Raw genomic sequence first — 21139 nt, 5'->3', positions numbered from 1 at the left:
TGGCAAATTACTCTTTAGAAGACAGTTCCCAATACTTGGAGTAGCAGCTGGAGTGATTCTACCAAGAGCCTGATCTGGAAGGGTTGGGCATGAGGAGTGGGCTTGGCAAGAAGAAGAGCAAAGGAATGGTCTGACCAAACTCAAAGGCAGGCAGGATCCCTATTGTGGCCCTTGGTTAAGTCCACTTTCCTTTCCGTATGCCTCCTAATCAGACTTTATGTTACCTGCCCACTGACCTGTTTCTCAAGACACACTCCCAACTGACCCTTTTACTAAATCTCTGCTGGCTGGGCATTGGCTTTCCTTAGCCAAAAGCTAGCCAGAAAAATATTTCCTCTCTCTTAACAGGCTGGAATGTGACACTTTAGGAATGGAAGCGACAGCCATAGGTCCTATACCCTGTCAGTTGGATATCCAACTCAATTAAATGACCATTTAGTAGGCATCGACTGTGTTCAACCGCCCTGAGGTAGTTTAGAGAGAGATGCAAGAATTGAAACATAGTCTCTCCCCTTAGGTTCTTTAGGACCTATCCTGGGGACAAAGCAACTATTTTCAAGAACAATAGTAAGCACAGCAAGAGAAATGCAGCAATGTGTTATGAAAAAAAAAGGATAATTAGAGAATTCCCCCCACTGACCCCCCACCCCCAGCACACACCCATGTGCTCCTAATGAGGTAAGGTGTGACTTCATGCTCTCCGTATCCCAGTGCCTCCTGCAGGTCTGGCACATAGTGTTTGCTAAGCCATTATTTAGAAGAAGGGATATGAAGTGGCGTGAATCTGAAAGGGCTCACTAGTCAGGTGAAGTGCTGCTAGGGAGAGAGATGAGGGTTGGAAGAACATTCTAGTCCAAAGAAAAGAATATGAGCAACAGCTCAGAGACATATAGTTCCTGCCCAACTTCCTGTGCTTATTGACTTCCACTTTATCCAGGAATTTTGAGGAGGGATTTCCACAGAGGTAGTTGAAAACAAGACCTTACCTGGTGAAAATAGCTTAGTTGATCTCCTAGCTCTAACGGTTGCTCAGGAATCCATGTGTGGTTGCTTCCCTCTCTTACTCCTATTCTTTCATATCTAATCTTTCCACTTTTCCTTTGGGTCCTGTGTCTCTTTTCTCTTGGTTTGAGCTCCTGACATCATCCTCATGTAGGGTAAGGGGATAAGGCACAGGTGCATTACCAGGTCACCAAGCTAATCCAAGCTTTCCCACACAACAAAGTGCTTCAGAGTTGGTCTTTTGTGTGGCTCTCCTAACTCCCTCCAGTATTCATCTTTTTTCTGTGACTGGCATCACAGAAGTTCTGAGAGTTGATATGGATGCAGCATGACAGAAGTGTGAGTCACAAATGCTCATTTTCTACTTCTTTATTTTGCCTTCTGAGTCATAGTGCTTCTGAAAAATTAAACACCTCCTCTCCCCACCACCTGAACTCCTGAAAATTTGCAACAAGTCCATATGCATCTCCAGCTTTCTACTCTTAAACGGCCTCAAATGGAACTTTTCACAATGGTTTGGCTCCCCATTGGATTGAGGATCCAGTGGGTGGCCTTGGTTTTATAATAAAAGGCTAGTAGAACGTCTTTTGTTTGTTTGTTTCCTTCCATTTTCACTGTATTGTTCAGTTTGGGCTGTCCTTTCTTTCCTCATATCTCTGTAAGATTTCTTTCCAGACATTTCTTCAAATGACTTGACAACAGCCCTGTTATCTTCTAAGAACCTAATAATATTACTCTGGCTGCTTTAGAAAAAAATGTGTCTGTTTTTCCATGTCATTAAGAAGCATCTGAAATCTCTCTGAAAACACATGAAAGGAATATACAGAGGGCCTCCCAGATTCTGAAAGTCCCATTAAAATTAAGGCCTATTAGCGTTTTTCATCAAAGAGGTCATCAGTGCATTTAAAAACTGTACTATTTTGTTTTGGCTATGGGTGGGGTAGGACTTACATGCAAATTTACTTGCTTCTGAGTTTATTAGGAATGAAAGAAAAGAAGTGGAGAGAAAAGGAATGAAGAGAAAAGACAGCTCTGATTCTTTTCATCTCAGGTTATTTCTGAAATGACAAAATGACGATCCTACAAAATTTGCAAGAGCTCTCTGCCTGTCGCCACAGTTCCACTGCTCTCAAGGGGTGACCTGCCTAGGAAAGGATCCCTTGTCTTTCTGGCCACTAAGCTGAGGCAGATGTAGCCACAAGGTGTCACTATTGCTAAAATAGATCTTTACCTATGCGCTCAATTGTGATTATGTACATAAACGTGGCTTTCATTTTGTTTTTAAGTAGGGTCTTTGGGAAAGGCATATTTTGATTGGCAATATTAGTTGTCTCCTTCCAACTGTGACCCTGAGTGAGGCTTAGATTTATAATCTGGAAATTGGATAGAAGAAAACAATGCCTGTTTTTTAGAATAGTTGTTTGCTTTAGAGAACCTTGGTATAGCTGAGTTTCACATTCAGCATTGAGTAAGTATTCAACAAAGGTTAGCTCCCTTAACTTAAAACTGAGGAATTAAGTTAAGAGGCAGAAGTGGGGGAGAGGGTGGTAACTTTAAAGTCTCTTCCTTTCCTTTCCTTTCTTTTCTTTCTTCCTTTCTTTTGATTTTAGAGCTATAAGAATAGCATTTAGCACAGAGTTCTAGTTGTCGTAAATAGTTATGCCATTTAAAAAATGCTTGGGAAAGGCTAAATAGTGTAGCTTCCTCCGACAGCATCACAATAAATTATAGTGTATAAATATTAAAGTCATATTAAAGTCTCTAAGGAGTTCTGGCATAAGGAAACCTCTCTAACTGACCTATTTTGTTGAATCCAGTTTCCCATTTCTTTGAGCCAAGAACATGTTTTTTATTGTCTAGATTGGGAAACTTTGGTCTGGTTTATTGTACAGATGTGAGAACAGAAACCTAGAGAGTAACTTTTGGTCCACAAAACACATCTTGGAAGTGACAGAGTTGGTCTAGAACTGCTACTACATTAGATTGGGTTTGTATCAATTCACAAGAAAAAGCGATGTTCACCTCTTTCTAATACCGTGGTTAGCAATGTCAGGTTGAAATCTTGAAATAAGCCACAGTGAGAATATTTACACCACAGAAATTGGCAATCACTACAAGCCATTTTTCCCCAGACAGCAGGTTTTACCAGTATACCACTATTAGAACCCAAGGTAAATGAAGAGTATTTGGTAACTGGCCAGTTATCTCTTCCAACCCAACCTTGATTTCTGGGATGGCTTCAGGGGCCAGAACAAGTTCAGTGACTCCATTTACCCTGCCACTGCTCCAAGATGGCTTATTTTATAGATCCGTGGGATGCAGGCTATGGGGATTTGGTGACTCCCTGGTGCTATCCGCCTGCTCTAAAAAGTCCTTCTCATTAATAAGTAAAGATAACAATAATGAGGACACTGACAGCCATCGATACGAGTACTTGCTCTGTGCCATGCGCTGCATGAGATACTTCTCATACCCAGTCTTAGTCTCATAAAGGAGAAAACTGAAATGCAACCAAATTTATCAATGTGATCACAGTCATACAACCAATACCTACCCACCAGGCTTTAAATAGCATGATTTTCCCTCAAGCCACTTTAGGCTTCCTCTAGTATAGGGAAAGAGGAGCAGAAATGACCTGCCTGGCAGGGGCACTCCTGAACAAGAAAATATACCAGAACCAAGGAACAAATAGTCTTTTGAAGAAATTTCTGCCTATTCTGTCTAAAACTCACACTTGCCTCAGTCATGAGGGTAGAAATGAAGTTGTTCCATGCCTGGTGGGGGAGATATTACATGAGTACACTGGGAGACACAGAGCGATGGCTGCTGTTGACTGTGGCTTCTGGGCAAAGAGGAAATATGGAGAGAACTAGGAGGTTAAAGTAGTTTTTACAAATAACAGCTTGGGTGTTAAACCAGGATGACAAGTTGCTTCATGCTTTTCAAAAATGGCTTCAAATCATTCATCAATTATTTCAGTCACAACAACATTAGCGTCACCAAAGGCTCTGAAATTTGAGGTGAAACTATGGTAGGAAACCAGAAAGAGTACAAAGCCATGTGAGCTCTGGCGTGGGCTCTGTGCCGTGCCATTACTGGGTTGTGCACAGATGCGACGGTGGCCCAGTGCCCAGGCTCCACTAGCAGTAGGTCCTGAGAACCCAGCATTGCAAAAGAGTAGCTAAGAATCCCTGGAAGTGATGAAAAGGACCTGGTCACTCCAGCTACATAATGACTTGCTTAATCCCATGTTTTTATTTGGGGGATGAAGCACTGGAGCTGTGGAGTCACTTTTACATTCAGGCTTGGATATTCAATTTGTGCTCTCTATGGTCTACTGGTTGAGCTTCACACAGATTTATCATCCTGGAGGGTTTATATATTTTGCTGATAAATTTGAATTTGATACTGCAAAATTTAAACCTGAAATCATTTCCTATACCACTATTTATGCTTCATATCAGATAAGTGCCACTTCTCAGCAACAGATTAGAATTCAGTCACTCATGGTCAGGCTTCCAAAATCAAGCCCTCATTATTTGAGCATGGATGAATTGTCTCTCTTTTTAAGCATGTGGTATGCCATTTTTATACACTAGGTTGCCTGCGTCTAAAGATTCCTGTGCTGAATATCTAGCATCTGGTGGTGGAAAGGCCAGTAGTATAAGCTATCGTGACTACAACCCCCTTACAAAGCAGTCCAAGAGGAGCTTCAGGAGAGCCATGTTCTGTGCCAACATGGCCCTGTATTATTCTTCCACACTCTCTCCGGGACCCATGCTCATGCTGGCATCTGAACAAAAACAACTAGTCTCAGTCTGGGTTAGCCTTGTATGGCATGACTAGTGGAGGCAGTGGGGAGCACTGCGGTGGGGACACCACTTGATGGAAAAAATACCTAATAAGGGAAAACCATCGAGTGTGGCTGCAGGATCCTTCCAGCATGGCAGCCACAGGGGCTTGCAGCCCTGTACTAAATTGCTCTCATGGGGGGGACAGGCCTCCCACCATGCATGGCTGATTCAAAGTTTAACCCATGCACTCAATCACAGTAATCTGCAAACATTCCTGAATCTGGAGCTAAAGTAGTTTAAGAGTGAAAAAGCATGAAAAAGTAAAGTCTGATAGGATTAGAAGTCTACATTTTAAAAAATAAAATATTAAGTAGAATAGCAAGACCTACTCTTCATTGGTGCTGTTAAATGGAATTGATGATCAAACTTTCACTGCCTACCATTTTATTTTAGACCCTAAAAAGCACAACAAATTCAAAAGTTAATTATAAAAAGGGAGGGCAACTACATCACAGTCTTTGTGTGCTTATCTTCATCCACCACAGCGGCTGATTAGCAGAGCTTTATCAGAGGATGTTAGAATGCAGACACATCAACAAAGCTCATTTATTAATTCTGTGAACAAAATTAGATCATCAGAGCTTGTTCCTAAATTTTTAGATCAAAGCTGAATATTAATAAGTAAATAGACAATTTAAAACAAAGCAACGCATACACTACAGAAAACTCTCCTCTCCTCACTCCCCTCCCCGCTCCCCCACCCCCAAGCAGAATCTCTCTCTGTCTTTGAACCTATAAAGTTTGCTCTATTTGCCTACGTCAACTACACACAAGGGATCGTCTTGGTTATGGAAAGGGGATGTTTTCCAGTGAGACAACCAGTCACAGTCTGACTCCTGTGTGCTTTCTCATTTTTCTCTTTACTGCTCCTCTACATTATACCTTGTCTCCAATAAATATAATTTGTTTTTATGCCTCTGTGTGTCCACCCATGCCATTGTTTCCAACTAGCATATCCTTTCCTTTCCATTTTAACTTTAAAGTCATACCCATCTGTCAAAACCTGGCTGCAAATCATCTAACCTGGCCCTGAGAATAGGATATGATCTTGTCCATCTGTGGTCATTTGAAAAGGTTATTTTCAAAGTTTATGTGATAAGAATCATATGTAAATCATATTAAAACTGCAGATGTCTAGGCTTTATTCCTAATGATTCTGATTAAGAAGATCTGGGATGGGGCTCCATAACCTCCACTAAAAAAAAATACCAGTTAATTCTGATGTACCAAGTTGGTGGACCATTCCTGCTACAGACTGAATGTTTGTGTCTCCCACCACCACCAAAGTTACATGTTGAAACCTAATCTCCAATGTGACAGTGTTGGGAGGTGTGGCCTTTGGTAAGTGATTATTAGGTCACACAAGTGGATAAAAAAAAAAAGACTCCAACCAAATACCATTTTGAGACGGTTCTTTTTTTGTTCTCATTATAAAAATATAAGACTTGGAAAAAAAAATTGTTAGTCTTTGGGGCATTGTTCACATTCGTTGCTCGTGGTTGAGACTTGATACCAGTTAACTTACCAATACATTCAGAAGGGACTGAGGAGTCTAAATGTACGGTCTGGATTGTTTGACAAACAACTATTGGCTCAGTTCCTCCACCTATGAAAAAAATTAAGGTTTTTCATCAAACATACATCTAGCTAAACGTAGTGAACTAGTGCTTTGCAAAGAAGCCTGGGCCGTATTTTACTTATTTTGCTTTGTATTAAAATTATTCAATTAAACCTGGGAAGAAATGTAAGGTGTTCCTCAAACTTTCATATGAAAGCCATTTTTCTAAAGGAGTTCCTGTATGAATACACATAGCATTCTTTCAAAAATTAATAGTCTCGACCTGAAAAATATCATAGCACTATATATTAATTATCCAAAGCAGTGGCTTTATTTATGACCTCTTTGACACAGTCTTCACCTCAGTAGTCTCAACTCCAGAAGCCGTGAAGAAAATAGAAAAGGACCTGAATGTAGGTTTTCAACTGGAACTGTGTTTAATTACTTCTGTTCTACACTATTTGTGCTGTATGGTCAGTAACATGCTAATGAGTTTCAATTAAGTTACCTTCACAAAACTAAGTTACCTTTACAAAATTCGGCTGAGAAACAGAAATTGGGTCATAGAAGGTGGGATGCTAAATAAACACTGTCTTGTTATCAGTGAATATATATGCTTAACCCCTTTAATTTTCCATTATCTGTGATTCAGAATCACTGATGTGTGTTACAGGGTTAAGGTCATGATTACAAGTGACTGAGAAGGAAGGAAGAGAATTAATAGGCTAAACAACTGTAACTCTAATATGTTCTATGAAACCTGAAAGGTGTGCTTTGGACTGTTGCACCCTGAGCCTTGTCAGCAGAATGCTAAGGTGGGAAGGTGACTGGCCTGAGAGAAAGGGCTGGAATTAGAACAGCATTTGTCAGCATGTTCTTCACAGAACACTAATCCTTTAAAAATAAGAGAGGAAAGAAAGCATTCCATGGTCAAAGAATTTAGGACACATTATATACTCTATCTCCCCATCCCACCTTGGAGATTTATACAACTTTCTGAAATTCCTGCAATTGAGGAAAGGCAAAAAAAAAAAAGTATTTAAAGTTTTTACTCAGTATCTACTGATACTTTCCTGAACTAAACCCTTATTTTGAGCACCATCCATGGAATCTGGGAATGTAAATTTGGGGACGATTCCTTCCATCCCAGAACTGATAAGAGTAGCTCACTGTCCACTATTTATACAAACCATGTGGTTTATACTGAACACCTGTTCTGTTTCTGGGGGGTCTGGGATTTAGGCATGTGCTAGGCAGAGGTTGCCTATAATACCAGCCCCCAATAAAAACCCTGGACATTTGATATTTAATGAGTTTCTCTGGTTGTTAACATTTCACATGTACTGTATCAGTGCATTCCTAGGGAAATTAGGTGCATCCGTGTGATTCACTGGGCAAGGAAGCTTGTGCTTGGTTTTCCCTCTGCTGATGATGCTTGGTAGCTTTTCACTCTAACAAGTCATAACTGTGAGTACTAATATCTTCTGAGTCCTGTGAGTCTTCCTAGCAAATTACTGAAACTCAGGGCAGTGTTGGGGACCCCAAATACACGTGGTGTGCAAGAAAATGATGTCTCTACCCTTGAAGAACTTACTATCTAATGATGTAGATGACAAACCAGCATTTAGAAAAATGATCACTTACACTTACAATTAAGGTAAATACATATTTTTTTAAAAAAAGGAAAAGTGCAGGTTTCTATGGAAGAAGTAACAGCAAACTGAATCTACATTGGGAAAATAGGCAAAAGCTGTGCTGAAGAAGTGAGAATTAGGTTGAGTCCTGAAGGATGGGTAGGAGTTACTCAAGACAAAAGGAAGGTGATGAGCAATTTGAACAAAGGGAACAACTGTGAAGGTTCTGAGACTTACTGAAGATGGTACATCTAATAAGCAACAGACATTGACATTCTGTTGCTGTGTATATCAGAAGAAAGACCAGTTATGCTGAGATATTTATACGCTGAGATTCATTCCAAAGTCAAAAAATCTGGCTTCTTTTATACATACCTTATTAGCCAGCAACTGCACCCCAAATTATATACTGAACAGAAATGGTGTACATATATACACCAAGTGGATATACAATAATGTTCACAGCAACCAAAAACTATAAACGACACAAATGTTTTCTACAGAATCTGGATAAAATATTTATATAATGGAATATTAAACAGCAGCAAATTTGGGGGGAAATATTGGCACAAGCAACAAGATGGGTCAATCTCAAAAACATAATGATAAGCTAAAGAAATCAGACATAAAAGAGAACGTTTATACCAACTTATGAGACTGAGAATGAAGTGCTACCTACTGCACTAACAAGGCACCTTATACCAACTTATATACATTCTTAAAACATGTAAAACTAATTTGTGGTGACAGAAGTGAGGATTTGATTACCCTGAGGAATAGAGACTGGAAGTAGCACAAAAGATCTCCAGGGTGCTAGTAATACTCCATTTCTTGACCTGGGTAGTGGGTACATGATCTGATTGCTAGATGTGATCCCAACCTGTGATGTCATTAAAATAAAATCACATTTGTTTCAGTTGACTCTCAGTTATTCACTGCCTAATCATCTAGCCTATGAGTTTCCTAGACTTCATCTCTTCTCTTCCAAACTGTTTACCCATAGCTAAAGATATGGAGATAAAAGAAAAAAACAATTATTATTATTTTTTAATGTGGCACTGATAGTGATAGAAAAAAAGAACAGAATATGCCTTTAAAATTTACGTCATAGTATAGTTTTTAAATTGTCAAAGTATTGGGGCGCCTGGGTGGTTCAGTCGATTGAGCAACCGACTTCGGCTCAGGTCATGATCTCATAGCTCGTGGGTTCGAACCCCACGTCGGGCTCTGTGCTGACAGCTCAGGGCCTGGAGCCTGCTTTAGATTCTGTGTCTCCCTCTCTGTCTGCTCCTCCCTTGCTCACACCCTGTCTCTCCCTTTCTCAAAAATAAAGATTAAAAAAAATAAAATAAATTGTCAAAAGTATTGCCACTGTGTATACTAACTTCAGTCTCTAAAAATTTATTTTGATTACTAAAAATAATTCGTTTATTGGCTATATATCATGTAATAAAGTAGGCATTGTATAAATATGTTAATATATGTGCCTATATATGTAAAATATATTTTTGTAAGATATAAATATACGTAAAATTAAAAAATTCTTGCAGATAGAATCATCTTATTGAATCCTTATATCAAACTAATTGAGTAGATTTTGTTAAAATATTTTGTAGATAAGAAAACTGGCTCAGTGAGGTTATGCTATTTGTGTAATGTTATGCAATATGAAGCTGAAATAGGTTTGGTACCTGGGACTTTTTGCCTCCAAGGCCCCTGCTTTTTATCTACATTATCCCTTCCTGTTGGTGGTGCCTTTAAAGCACAGGTTTTTCATCCATGCCTCCTAAATGGATCTGCTATGGTGCTGACCACTGCAACAGCTCCTTCGTTAAACAAATACCTAGGCCAAATTGTCTTTCTTTTGCACATGACAAAGTCTACATCATAAGGAAAACATATGTAAGCTATTTATTTGATTATTCACTACATGTCACTATTTGCCCCATACAAAATGCCTGATAGAAAACTATTTTTCTGTGTGGTGAAATCACAGCTTCAAAGCATTTAAAATTTACAACATTAAAAAGATATGTATAAAAGGCCTTTCATGGTTCAATCTTTTTTCACAGAAGTCTCAGTGCTCCAGGGACCCATCAACCCCTCCCCCCACATTTTAGAAGAGATCCCAGTCTCCCACCCCTAGACCCCAGATCCTGGTCCAGGATTGTTAAAGATTTTTGTCTGAGACTTCCCTAAACTAAGAAATGAAACATGACCCTTGTCACTAATTAACGAATATAGATGAGGTAGAGGAACAGAGGTAATAAGGTATTGGGATAGAGGCTAAAAGCTCAGGAAGCCTTAGGAAGGACAGAAAGTATTACAGGACAGGTTGGAGTGGATAAACAAACACTTCACAGTGCTTGGATTTAGATAAGAAAACAATGATGAGACTTTTTTCAGTTCTGCCTAAGAGAAGGAGGGCATTGGCTGTTGGGAACCGCATACAAGGTGATTAACAAAGAGGAGACACAATGAGCTCACTGCTTCCGTATCATAGACCCAGCCAGCAACTGTGGGCTTTGCTCTCAACCATTTTATGTAAAAGAAGTTGATGCAAAAGACCATTAATAAATGTAACTACCCCAAGAGCTGTTCTAACTTAACACCTTAAGGCTTCACAGAGATGTAAGCTTGCTGAGAGAGGCGACAAGATTGAGGGCTTGCAGGGCAGGTGCGATTGGTGGCGGAAAGGTAGTGTGCAAGGGAAGGAATTGGGGAAAATCACTGTATATGAGAATGCTCTCAATAAGTAGGCTGGTCACAACCTGTCTATGAACAAACTTAAGAACTCTGTGTATCTGACTTTATGTCTCTTTTCCTCTCCATTCTGCTATCACTTCCCTGGAGCCTTTTGTCTCATCTGTAAAAGAAAGGCATAGAAATGGATAATCTCCAAGGTCCTTGGCAGCTCTGACAGCCTATGACTAATCCTTACGTGTGAATGCAGTGCTTCATAGTGTATGTAATACCACATTGCCTATGGGGAGAAAACTAGGCTGCGGTGTAGAATTATGAATTTGACCTTTGAAATGTAAACTGTTTTGATTGTATTTTTACTGTTTTCCTAAGGGAGCCGTTCATGTTGTTTTAGTACTTGGAAACTAAACATAGTTCTTAAAGCGAATTGGTGAAAATGACGATTATCCATCATTCAGCACTGAGGTCTGTCTCAAGGGCTGGTTAGAGGGCATGTGGCTATCTGAGGCAGAGGAAATGAAGCAGGAGAGGAAGTTTATTATGCCAAATGCAGTGCCCACTAGAAATCCAAGAAAGCCCAGCCTCTTGAGCTCAATGGGATTTTGAACCACTTGGTGTTTGAAATAATTCACTCTTGCTTAAAGGTATAAAAAAATATCTTTCCAATTTTCCTCTTGAAATATCTCCAGCTGTCCCAGACATTTTAAAAAATAGCAGTATTTGGATGTATTGTATTTTAAGAAGAGCCAGCGAGGTTCAGCTTACATTTGCCTTAAGGCTTTGTGACTTTACGTTTGCAGTCAATTTGAAAAACAGTTTGAGATATCTGTTAAACTTTGAACACAGTGAGATTTACCCATCTCCCTTTTTGAGACTACAAAATAATCCTGTATATTTTGATAAAGAGCCAATAAATTGGCCCCTAGGAAAGAAGCAAACCATATCCATATTTCTAAATGCTTCTGGCAAGAGAGTTTGCTCTATTTTGGACACATAAATTGAACCCAGCAATAGCTCCAAAATCCATCTTTTGTACAACCTAAGAAAATTCTTAGTTCAGAATGGCCTAGAGGAAAAGGCTGGAGTACTATATGAATCATGTGGGATCTACTTAGGGCATGACTACTACTATATTCTGCCTAATATGTGACATTTGCATCAAGAATTCTATGAATTACAGGTATGAACAGAGCTGTTTTATTTATTACATCAATTTATTTGTTGAGGCAATCCAGACACTCATTCTTAAAGGGTCTGAGCCTCTCGTCACTGTGTCTTTTCATATTGTGACTGCTGCACTTATCCATTTGCCATAAAAAATCATACAGGGTAGTAATGAGATATGTTCCAGGGGATCAGCCAGTTGTCAATGCATTCTTCCTTTCCTCCATGTAGGGCTTCTTGTCCCAGTAAGAGACCTGTCTATCCCTGATTACTAGGATCAATTATTTCTTACAGGTGACATCTTTCCTAGCCTTCTGGTCTTTTGGTACGAGGAATCTGAAGTGACCAAAAGGCAGCCATGTTTAAAGTTTAATAGGAGTCTTTTAGCCTCCCTGAAAAATACATTACTCCTATAGCAATCAGGACTTCTAAACCAAAATTCCTTAAGTTTAATAGAAAGCACAGATTCTTGAGGTTGGTCCCTGAAAATAGCACCTGTCTCTGCACCCAGGCAGTCTATCTATTGGGAACATAGCACCATATAAAGATCATTGATTTAAGGTTGTACTGTCTTTGCAAAGTATCATCTTCCACCTGGTGACTCATCTATTCATTCAAAAGGTCATCTATCCCTCTATACGACTAGCAGCTTCAGTGTGTCTGTAGATCCTATGGTTATACATCCACTGCTACACTCTCTATGATGGTTAACTTTATGTATCGATATGACTGGGCACAGGGTGCCCAGAGAGTTGGTCAAACATTGCTCTGGGTGTTTCTGTGTTCTGTTTGGAGGGTGTTTTAGGTGAGATTAACATTTGAATCAGTAGACTCAGTAAAGCAAATTATCTTTCCTAATGTGAGTGGGCCTCATCCAATCAGTTGAAGGGTGAAAAGAATAGAACAAAGGGGTGACTCTTCCCTGAGTAAGAGATAGCTCCCCTAACTGATTGTCTTCAAACTGAAACATTGTTTCATCTTGCCTGAAGTTGTTCAAACTGGGGCATTCAGCTCTTCCTGACTCTACAGCAGCCTGCTGGCTTTCATACTTGAACTGGGACATTAGCTCTGCAGACTTTGGACTACATAGCCTCCATAATCATGTGAGCCAATTCCTTATAATAAATAAACAAACAAATATATAAATAAAACTCATACACACACCCTATTGGTTCCGTTTCTCAGGAGAACGCTAACTATACACTGTTTGCTACAAACTGAGTTCCTTGGTTCAATACAGTATTATTCAGAATTCTATATGATAGCAGTACTACCTGAGGCTGTACAAGCAGGAAAGGCAATCTCACACCCAAAATATCCGTCAATCACTGCCCCTTCCCAGGGGGAATGAATCCAAGATAATCACGTGCTATCAATGGCTACTAATTCTACCCAAAGAATGGTGCTATATTAGGAACACACTATTGGTTTCTGTTGTTGGCAGGTTGGGCCTTCAGTAATTGCTAGATAAGCTTTGGTTAATGTAGGCTCATGCTTCCACCTCTGCCAACATGGCTACTCTGTTCATCTGCCCATTGTGTCAGTACTAGGGCAGCCAATGGCAGAGGCTGGCCATGTCAACTTGCTGAGGTACCCTACATTTTTTTTAGTATTGCTCCCATGCAGAATGCCCTCTAGTAGGCATTATCATGCAGTACAAAGAAATTAATACTTTGTGCCCACCTCTATATGTATGCCTTCAGGCCTATTCTCCAACCTTCTGCTTTGTCCCCAATCTTCCCATTTCTCTCCTAGGCCCTGACCAACCAGCCAAGCCACTTGCCACTGCTTCTCAGTCTCTATATATTATCTTGCTCCATTTTTCTTTCCACATAAAATAGATAACCAGGTGCACCTCCCAAAGTTTTGCCTACTGGTAAAACTCTCACCACTGTTAAGAGTCATCTCCGAACAGAGCTGTAGTATAACAGCAATTCATTATAATCTTTCACACATATCATATAATGAGCAGATTCATCTGTGAACAAAACTCAACCATTTTCCTCCTCCATCAACCGGTTATGTGGCTGCAGAGGTGAACTGAGGGGGAAAGTATGGGACAACGGTGGTGGATCTAGGTGCTCTGGGCTACCTTCCTGTGAAGTTTACTTGCGTCCTCTGGCCCTTCTTTTGCCTAATTCAGGATGTACCACTTCTATCTTACAATGGTTTTCTGCTGGGCTTGCTTGACATTATGATTTGATGCATCTGATAATAGCCACCTCTAGCAGATTGTCACAACCCGTGGCTGACAGAATCAGCAAGAGTCAGCATCTGCTTTTTTTTTTTTTTCACAGCAATATTCTCAACTTTTGACTTTTTATGAAAGGGGAAGGAGGTATTTTCTAATAAACCAATCACTGAGAGATTTTAGAGATATCCATTATATCCAGAAACATATGACCTTATAAAAAGTAAAACAGAAATAAAGTAATAGAGAAGAAAAAGAAAAATGAAGAAAGAAGTAAAAAAGCAGCAGCCCTACAATTCAGGACATTGAGTGTATGACAGCTTCCCTTTAAAAGTTGTGGGCAATTCAAATGAACCCTCACAAAACCAAACTGAGTGGCTTCTGTATTGCAAAGTAAGTTTTGTCACTGGTGGTGGATGTGAGGGATGTTCATCTGTCTGTCTATGTATTTACCTATTTATCTACTATCTATATGTCTATCACATCAAGGAAGTTTAGAGGCCAGTATTCAAAGAAAAGAGACAAATTTGTGACTGGGTGTTGTAAGAGACTATGATTTGCTAATCATGACCTGTTTCAGGGTAAGGGTGCATTTTTTCTCATCAGAAGTGGTGATTTTAGGAAACATAATATGACACCTGTGGTTCTCTGTTAGTTGACTGATGTCCAGTCTCACATCTATAGGCTTTAGAACACACTGAAAACTGACCATTCTTCTGACTGACATATTGTTAGGGAAGACAAGATCCTGGCTAGCATCTTTGGGATCTCTCAAACTATATCAGGAGAAATTTGGATAATGGTTCTCAGACTTCAGTGGATATATGAATCCCTTAAGAGTATATTAAATTCCTAGAAACCATCTTCAGAGGTTCTAATCCAGTGAATTGAATTTTGGCATTTCAGCAGGAAAAGCACCCCATGTGATTCTGCTAAAGGTGCTTGGGAACAACATCTTGAGAAACATGAATCTACTGGACCCACTTGAGGAGGAACTGACCAACTATAGTTCCATTCCCTATAACATTTTGGCCATTGAGAAGATCACAGTCATAATAACTCTTGGTGAAATGCATTTTGTGGTATATTTTAGTATTGACACACTTTTCAGGCAGTAGGAAGTTTTCTCCTCCAATGGAAAATAAATGAAATGTAGATCCAATTGAGTTTACTTTTTCTCTGTTCACTGAATGAAAGACAGACATCAGCAGCCAGAGAATTGTTTGAGAACATTTGAAATGATTCAAATAATGCTTGAATGGCTTGATTTAAACTTTGGCTTCTCGTTTAGGAATGCTGAGAATTCTAAAGGCATCTTGTCTCTCCATAGCTTAGACTGCCAAGTAACTGACCATGAGATATGACAATAATTTTAAAGCAATATTTTGAAAAATGAAATGTGTACAATAAATTTATTTATTTTAAGTTTATTTTATTTATTTTGAGAGAGAGAAAGCATGCGCACATATGTGAGTAGGGGAGGGGCAGAGAGAGGGAGAGAGAGAGAATCCCAACCAGGCTCTATGCTATCAGCACGGAACCAGACTCAAGGCTTAATCCCATGAACCTTGAGGATCATGACCTGAGCCGAAATCAAGAGTCAGTTGCTCAACTGACCGAGCTGCCCAGAAACCCCTACAATAAATTTATTGATTCCATTTAGTCACTTTTTATTGACAAAGAAGCTCTCACTTGAATACCTGAATAAAATATTCATCAACTGATCATTTAAAGTACTACATATTGCTTTTATTTTTAGCTGGTTTTTTATTAATCAAACTTCCCTTCCTTCTTCTCTCCCCTTCAAAGATTTCCTTCCCTAAAACATCTACAAAATGCCACAAAATTTAGAGTGCCATGAAATTTAAGCACACAATCACATATGCCTTTGCCCTCTCTATATGAAATAAGACAATGCATTGAAAGCACTTTGAAAATGTAAAATACTGTGTTGATATAAAATTGCCATGATACCATTAGGAGGACTAAATGATTTTCCCTCTGCTGTGGTATAGGTTACCAGAATATATGGGTTTTTTCCTACTCTCTTTGTAGCTCTCATCTTTCCCAGCACAGGCTGGAGCAAACAGTAGGCACTTCTTGACTTGACAATATTTTATCACCAATTTTAAGTCCAGACTTATTCTTTAAAGTCTTCTCTCATTGAAATCTTATAAAATCAATTCCTACAATTATCATCTCTAGTTTAAACACAGCTGAAAATGACCATAAGAAAACGGGGTGCTCCTACATCAGAAATGTGTGGCATCTGGCCTTTCTTCCTTTTTTTCCTCCATGACAGAAATGGTAGTTAACCTTCGGAGCTTTTTAATGATCATCCTGAATATAGCTCCAAAATCCTGCTTAATACAAACTCCAGGATTCCCTGTCACTCAGTCAGGGTTTCCTACCAATCTGTCAGGACTCAGGGTGACATCTTTACCATCTTTCTCCTAGGTACTAATTCCAGGTTATAGGTCCATCTGGACTTCCGGGAAAGAAACTAGTTATGGCATCATAAAATTTGGGCTTCTAGTGTTGACACTGCCATAAACAAGCTGTATGACCCTAGGCAAGTAATTTAATATATCAGAACCTCTGTTTTCTCATCTGCAATGTAAGTTATTTGAACCAGATGCTCTCAAGGTACCCAATGCCAGTTGTGAGATTTTGTGATTCAGTGAATGGAAGCCAGTCAATCACAGTCTGGTCAGGCTCTCAGCACTCATAAGAATCCAATAAAATATGCTTCTTTCTCATTCTTCTACCAGAAAAAGAACATTTATGTTTGACATATTTGCTAGATATTTCCATGAGCTTAGGTTTGCAAATTCTTGATGATTATTTAATTTTTATAGTACTCTGAGGAGAGCCATCATACTGGTTATAACTGAGGTAACTAAGCCTTGACTGCATAGAGTATTTGGAACGGTTTACCACAACCATTTTCTGGGTCCCACAAGAATGGCTCTTTGAGACAATAAATGTATCTATTCCTCAACCCTACTACAAACAGCCATCCTGTAGCTCTAAAGCAAAAACTTTATACCACATTTGATTTTTGTGATGCTTTGGACAATGATGTTCTATGTATGAATCAGAAGATTCCCAATAGCAATCCAATCGGCCAAGGATGCTGTGGTTAGCAAAACCCCAGAGAATTAGCTACCCTGCTTTGTCCTCCTCCAGCCTTGAGCTCCCAGATGAGCACAACTGTTACCTTACATCTGGAGCCAAAAAGCTCCCATGCTTACTGGTGGCTTTATGACTAGCCCAAATAGACCTACCAGTAACTGTGAGGTAAGGATTGTATGCAATTGGGGATAGGAACACTGTGTAAACTGTAGAGCAAAAGAATGGTAGTCTCTGTGAGAAAAAGAAAAACGCTGGATAAACGTGGCTAAAAATTGTTTGTGTCATAAAGACACATCCTGAACAGGCACATGGAAAGAAATATTCAGAGAATATTCAGAGCTGTTTTGTAACTTCTTGACTGAAATGTAATGGATATCACACAGTGTTTGGTATCCATGACTAGTGCCCCCACAGCCACTCAGGAAGTCAGGCTTATCTGTAGGAGACCTGCTGAAGTGTGCATGCTTTCTTTCTGTTTCTGTTTCTCTTTATCTCTCCATTCTCTCTCTCTCTCCTTCTCCCTCACCCCTGCCCCAAAGCACACACCTTTATGACAATGGGAAAGTTTTGATCACAATGTTACTTCTGAGGACTTGAGACAGTCCAGTTATTTTCTACAGCTTTCCAAACTGTTTCTTTTACTGGGATATTTCCAATCTTAAAGCAAAAAGAAAATGTATGACTCATTATAAGGTTGACAAACACACTCACTGTGACAAAGCTCTTCTTCTCTACGTGCAGGTTTTAATAAGTCATTCTTGCAACCCTGTTTGTAGATAGAAAGCCAATTTAATTTGTATTTTACTGTTTATTCATTTAATCATATATTAACTAGGTGTGAACTGTATACAAATCTTATCAAGCAACTCAGAGACCTCACAATATACTTGGAATTTGTGTGGCATCTAAATTCACAAAGTGTCTGCCCAAGTGTGACAGAGTGTTAAGGAGTATTACTTTTGCAGAAATCTAACTCTATAAGAAAAATAGAGGGGAAAATATGAGGACAGGCAGGAAACTTATTAAATGTGTTTATCACTATACTTCTGGTTTTCCGAGGTTGAAAAGGATATGACTTGTTTTCTGAAGGAAGCAATTAATGTTGCATTGACCAATTGATGCACAATGTTTATCTTTATGTTCCCCACAATTGCTTTGGAATATATGTGCTATATTCTACATTTTCCCAGGAAAACAGGGTCTTAAGATCCTGTCTCTTCACTTCTACATGATATGTAAATATTTAACTACCTGGACTTTTCAAAGCATAAATTTGCATGAAGTATGATTTCAGGGATGAAGAAGTTAAAGGTCCAAGAGAAGCTGTCTTCAAATGAGCTGACCTCACCTGTTAAAGGATGTGGTTTGTCATGGTGACAGGAGGTTATCATAATCAGTAGAAAATAGTAGATTTATAAATATCTGTGAAAGTTTTTCCCCCCTTTGGCTCAAGGTAGAATGAGCCAAAATCATCTCCTGTGATATCTATAAGATGTACATCTGAAAAATCACTAGTACCTGGAATAATGCCTAGGTCATGGTAAGCTCTTGATCAGTATTTATTTTTGAATGGAAGTTAAACATTTGCAAATAGAGAGCAATATATTCTCGACATTATCCTGAAAACTTCTGCATTATCATGAAAGCCAAAAGGGACACAGCTGGAAGAGGTATTTAAATCACCATTCACAATCTGGGCCCCCTGAGTGGCTCAGTTGGTTGAGTGTCTCTTTCAGGTCATGATCCCATGGTTCATGGGTTTGAGCTCCACATCAGTCTCTGGGCTGACAGCATGGAGCCTGCTTGGGATTCTCTCTCTCAACCTCTCTCTCCACCCCTCACCCACCCATGTGTGTGCACTCTCTCTCTCTCTCTCCCCCTCAAAATAAATAAATAAATAAATAAATAAATAACATTAGGAAAAATTAAAAAAAGAAAAAAGAAACAACAAATCACCATTCATAATCAGAAAAGGCCACCAGAAAGATCTGCAGACCTCCTACTGTGCCAGGCTGACCTTTTCATTGCTGGAGATGAAGGAGGGACTTGAGAAGTCTGAGACTGACACCTGGGCAATGTGAATTATTCAGAGCCCTAGGCAACAATTATTTACAAACTATTACAGAAGAATGTCATTGTTTCAAAACCAATAAGGCCATATGCACTGTGTCCAGTCTGCCCTCAGACTGAGGTAAGAGAGGAGTGGCCATAGCAGCAATAACAACATTCCTTATCCCTTGGAGAGATTAAGCAAAACATAGAGAATGTGCAGGACTGAAGTCCCTCATTCCCAGTCCTGATCATCTTGTGTTCTCCTTCCAGCCTCTGAGAGAAGAAGGCTTGGAAGGTGTTCTTGACTTGGTAGGTTTATGATAGGTTGCTGACTTTGGAGCTGCTCTCTGAGGGACCTGCTGATGCTCACTTATGAGTGATCAATAACAGCAGCCAATGCTGATGAGAATGAATGATCACAGCACTCAGCTTTGGAAAAGAGACTAGGGTGACCAAACAGAAGTGCAGGTGTCTGAGCAGTTAGACTAATTTCAGGCACAACTGCTGCCACATTTGATCTGGAAAAGGAGCCAAGAAAATTATGGGCAAGCTAGAACCTGAATGTAAATGTTGATCTAGTCTACTCATTTATAAGAGGATCATCACACAGCTGAAGACCATTTCTCCATTATAACTAAGCCACGTGGACAACAACATCTAACATGGATTTTCCTGTTTACAAACAGATGGCCTCCTTACAACACAGCAAGTTCAATATTATTTTACATTTAACCTATTAGGACACAGATGCTCTCTCTGATAAGCCTGTGGTCATGCAGTTAACCAAGGCTTCTCATCATTCTTTTTTTTTTTATTCACTTTATTTTCAGAAAGAGTGATCGTGAGTGGGGGAGAGGCAAAGAGACAGGGAGAGAGAGAATCCCAAGCAGGCTCTGAGCTGTCAGCACAGAGTCTGGCACGGGTTCAAACTCCTTTCAGATCATGACCTGAGCTGAAATCAAGAGTCAGATGTTTACCCAACTGAGCAAGCCAGGTGCCCCAAGACTTCTAGTCATTCTAACCTGTTTTGTTGCAATACACTAAAGCTATCTTTTCAGAGATCACATTCAACCTTTCTTTTCCCTTGATTTTATAGTTTGTCATGTTCCAAAGTAAAAATAGCAGGGGTGCCTGGGTGGCTTCAGTCGGTTAAGCGTCTGACTTCAGCTCCGGTCAAGATTTCACAGTTCATGGGCTCGAGCCCTGAATCAGTCTCTGTGCTGACAGCTTGGAGCCTGGAGCCTGCTTTGGATTCTATGTCTCCCTCTGTCTCTGCCCTTCCTCTGTTCATGCTCTGTGTATCTCTCTCTCTCAAAAATAAGTAAAATTTAAAAAAAAATTTTAAATAGTATTACCTTACCATTTGTAATTCTTGAAATTTTCTTGAAAGAATATTGAAAGTAAATTACTTACAATCTGAGAAATCTGGTTCTCTTTGGACTGGAGAAAAAAAAAATATATGATCACATCTTCACCCTTCAAGAAAAGATTAAGTACCATTTACATAGGAAAGGAATTTATATAGGAAAAGTTGCATGCTACATTTGACATTTGACAAGGAATCAAAAAGTTCAAACAGCACTAAGTTTTTACCATATGAATTGAGTTGCTGTGAATGAAGATGAATTTACTATAGGTGCTCTCTTTGGGAGGAGTGCAACTTGTGTTTCACAAAAAAAGTCAGCAGGAAGTTGGCAAATACAGCCATAGGGATTAATGCAGTCAATAAAGGTGTGGTTCTCAGTCCTTCCCACTAACTCCTCTCTGCAGCTGCCACCACCAGCAAGCTCTGTTCCGACCTGGGCCAGAAGTCACCTGTGAGGATGGAACCCAGTCACTCTGCTTA

The sequence above is a fragment of the Prionailurus bengalensis genome, chromosome A2 (assembly GCF_016509475.1).
Source record: "Prionailurus bengalensis isolate Pbe53 chromosome A2, Fcat_Pben_1.1_paternal_pri, whole genome shotgun sequence".
Taxonomy (NCBI): domain Eukaryota; kingdom Metazoa; phylum Chordata; class Mammalia; order Carnivora; family Felidae; genus Prionailurus; species Prionailurus bengalensis.
The sequence above is the reverse complement of the archived record's forward strand: the minus strand, read 5'-3'. Positions refer to the sequence as shown.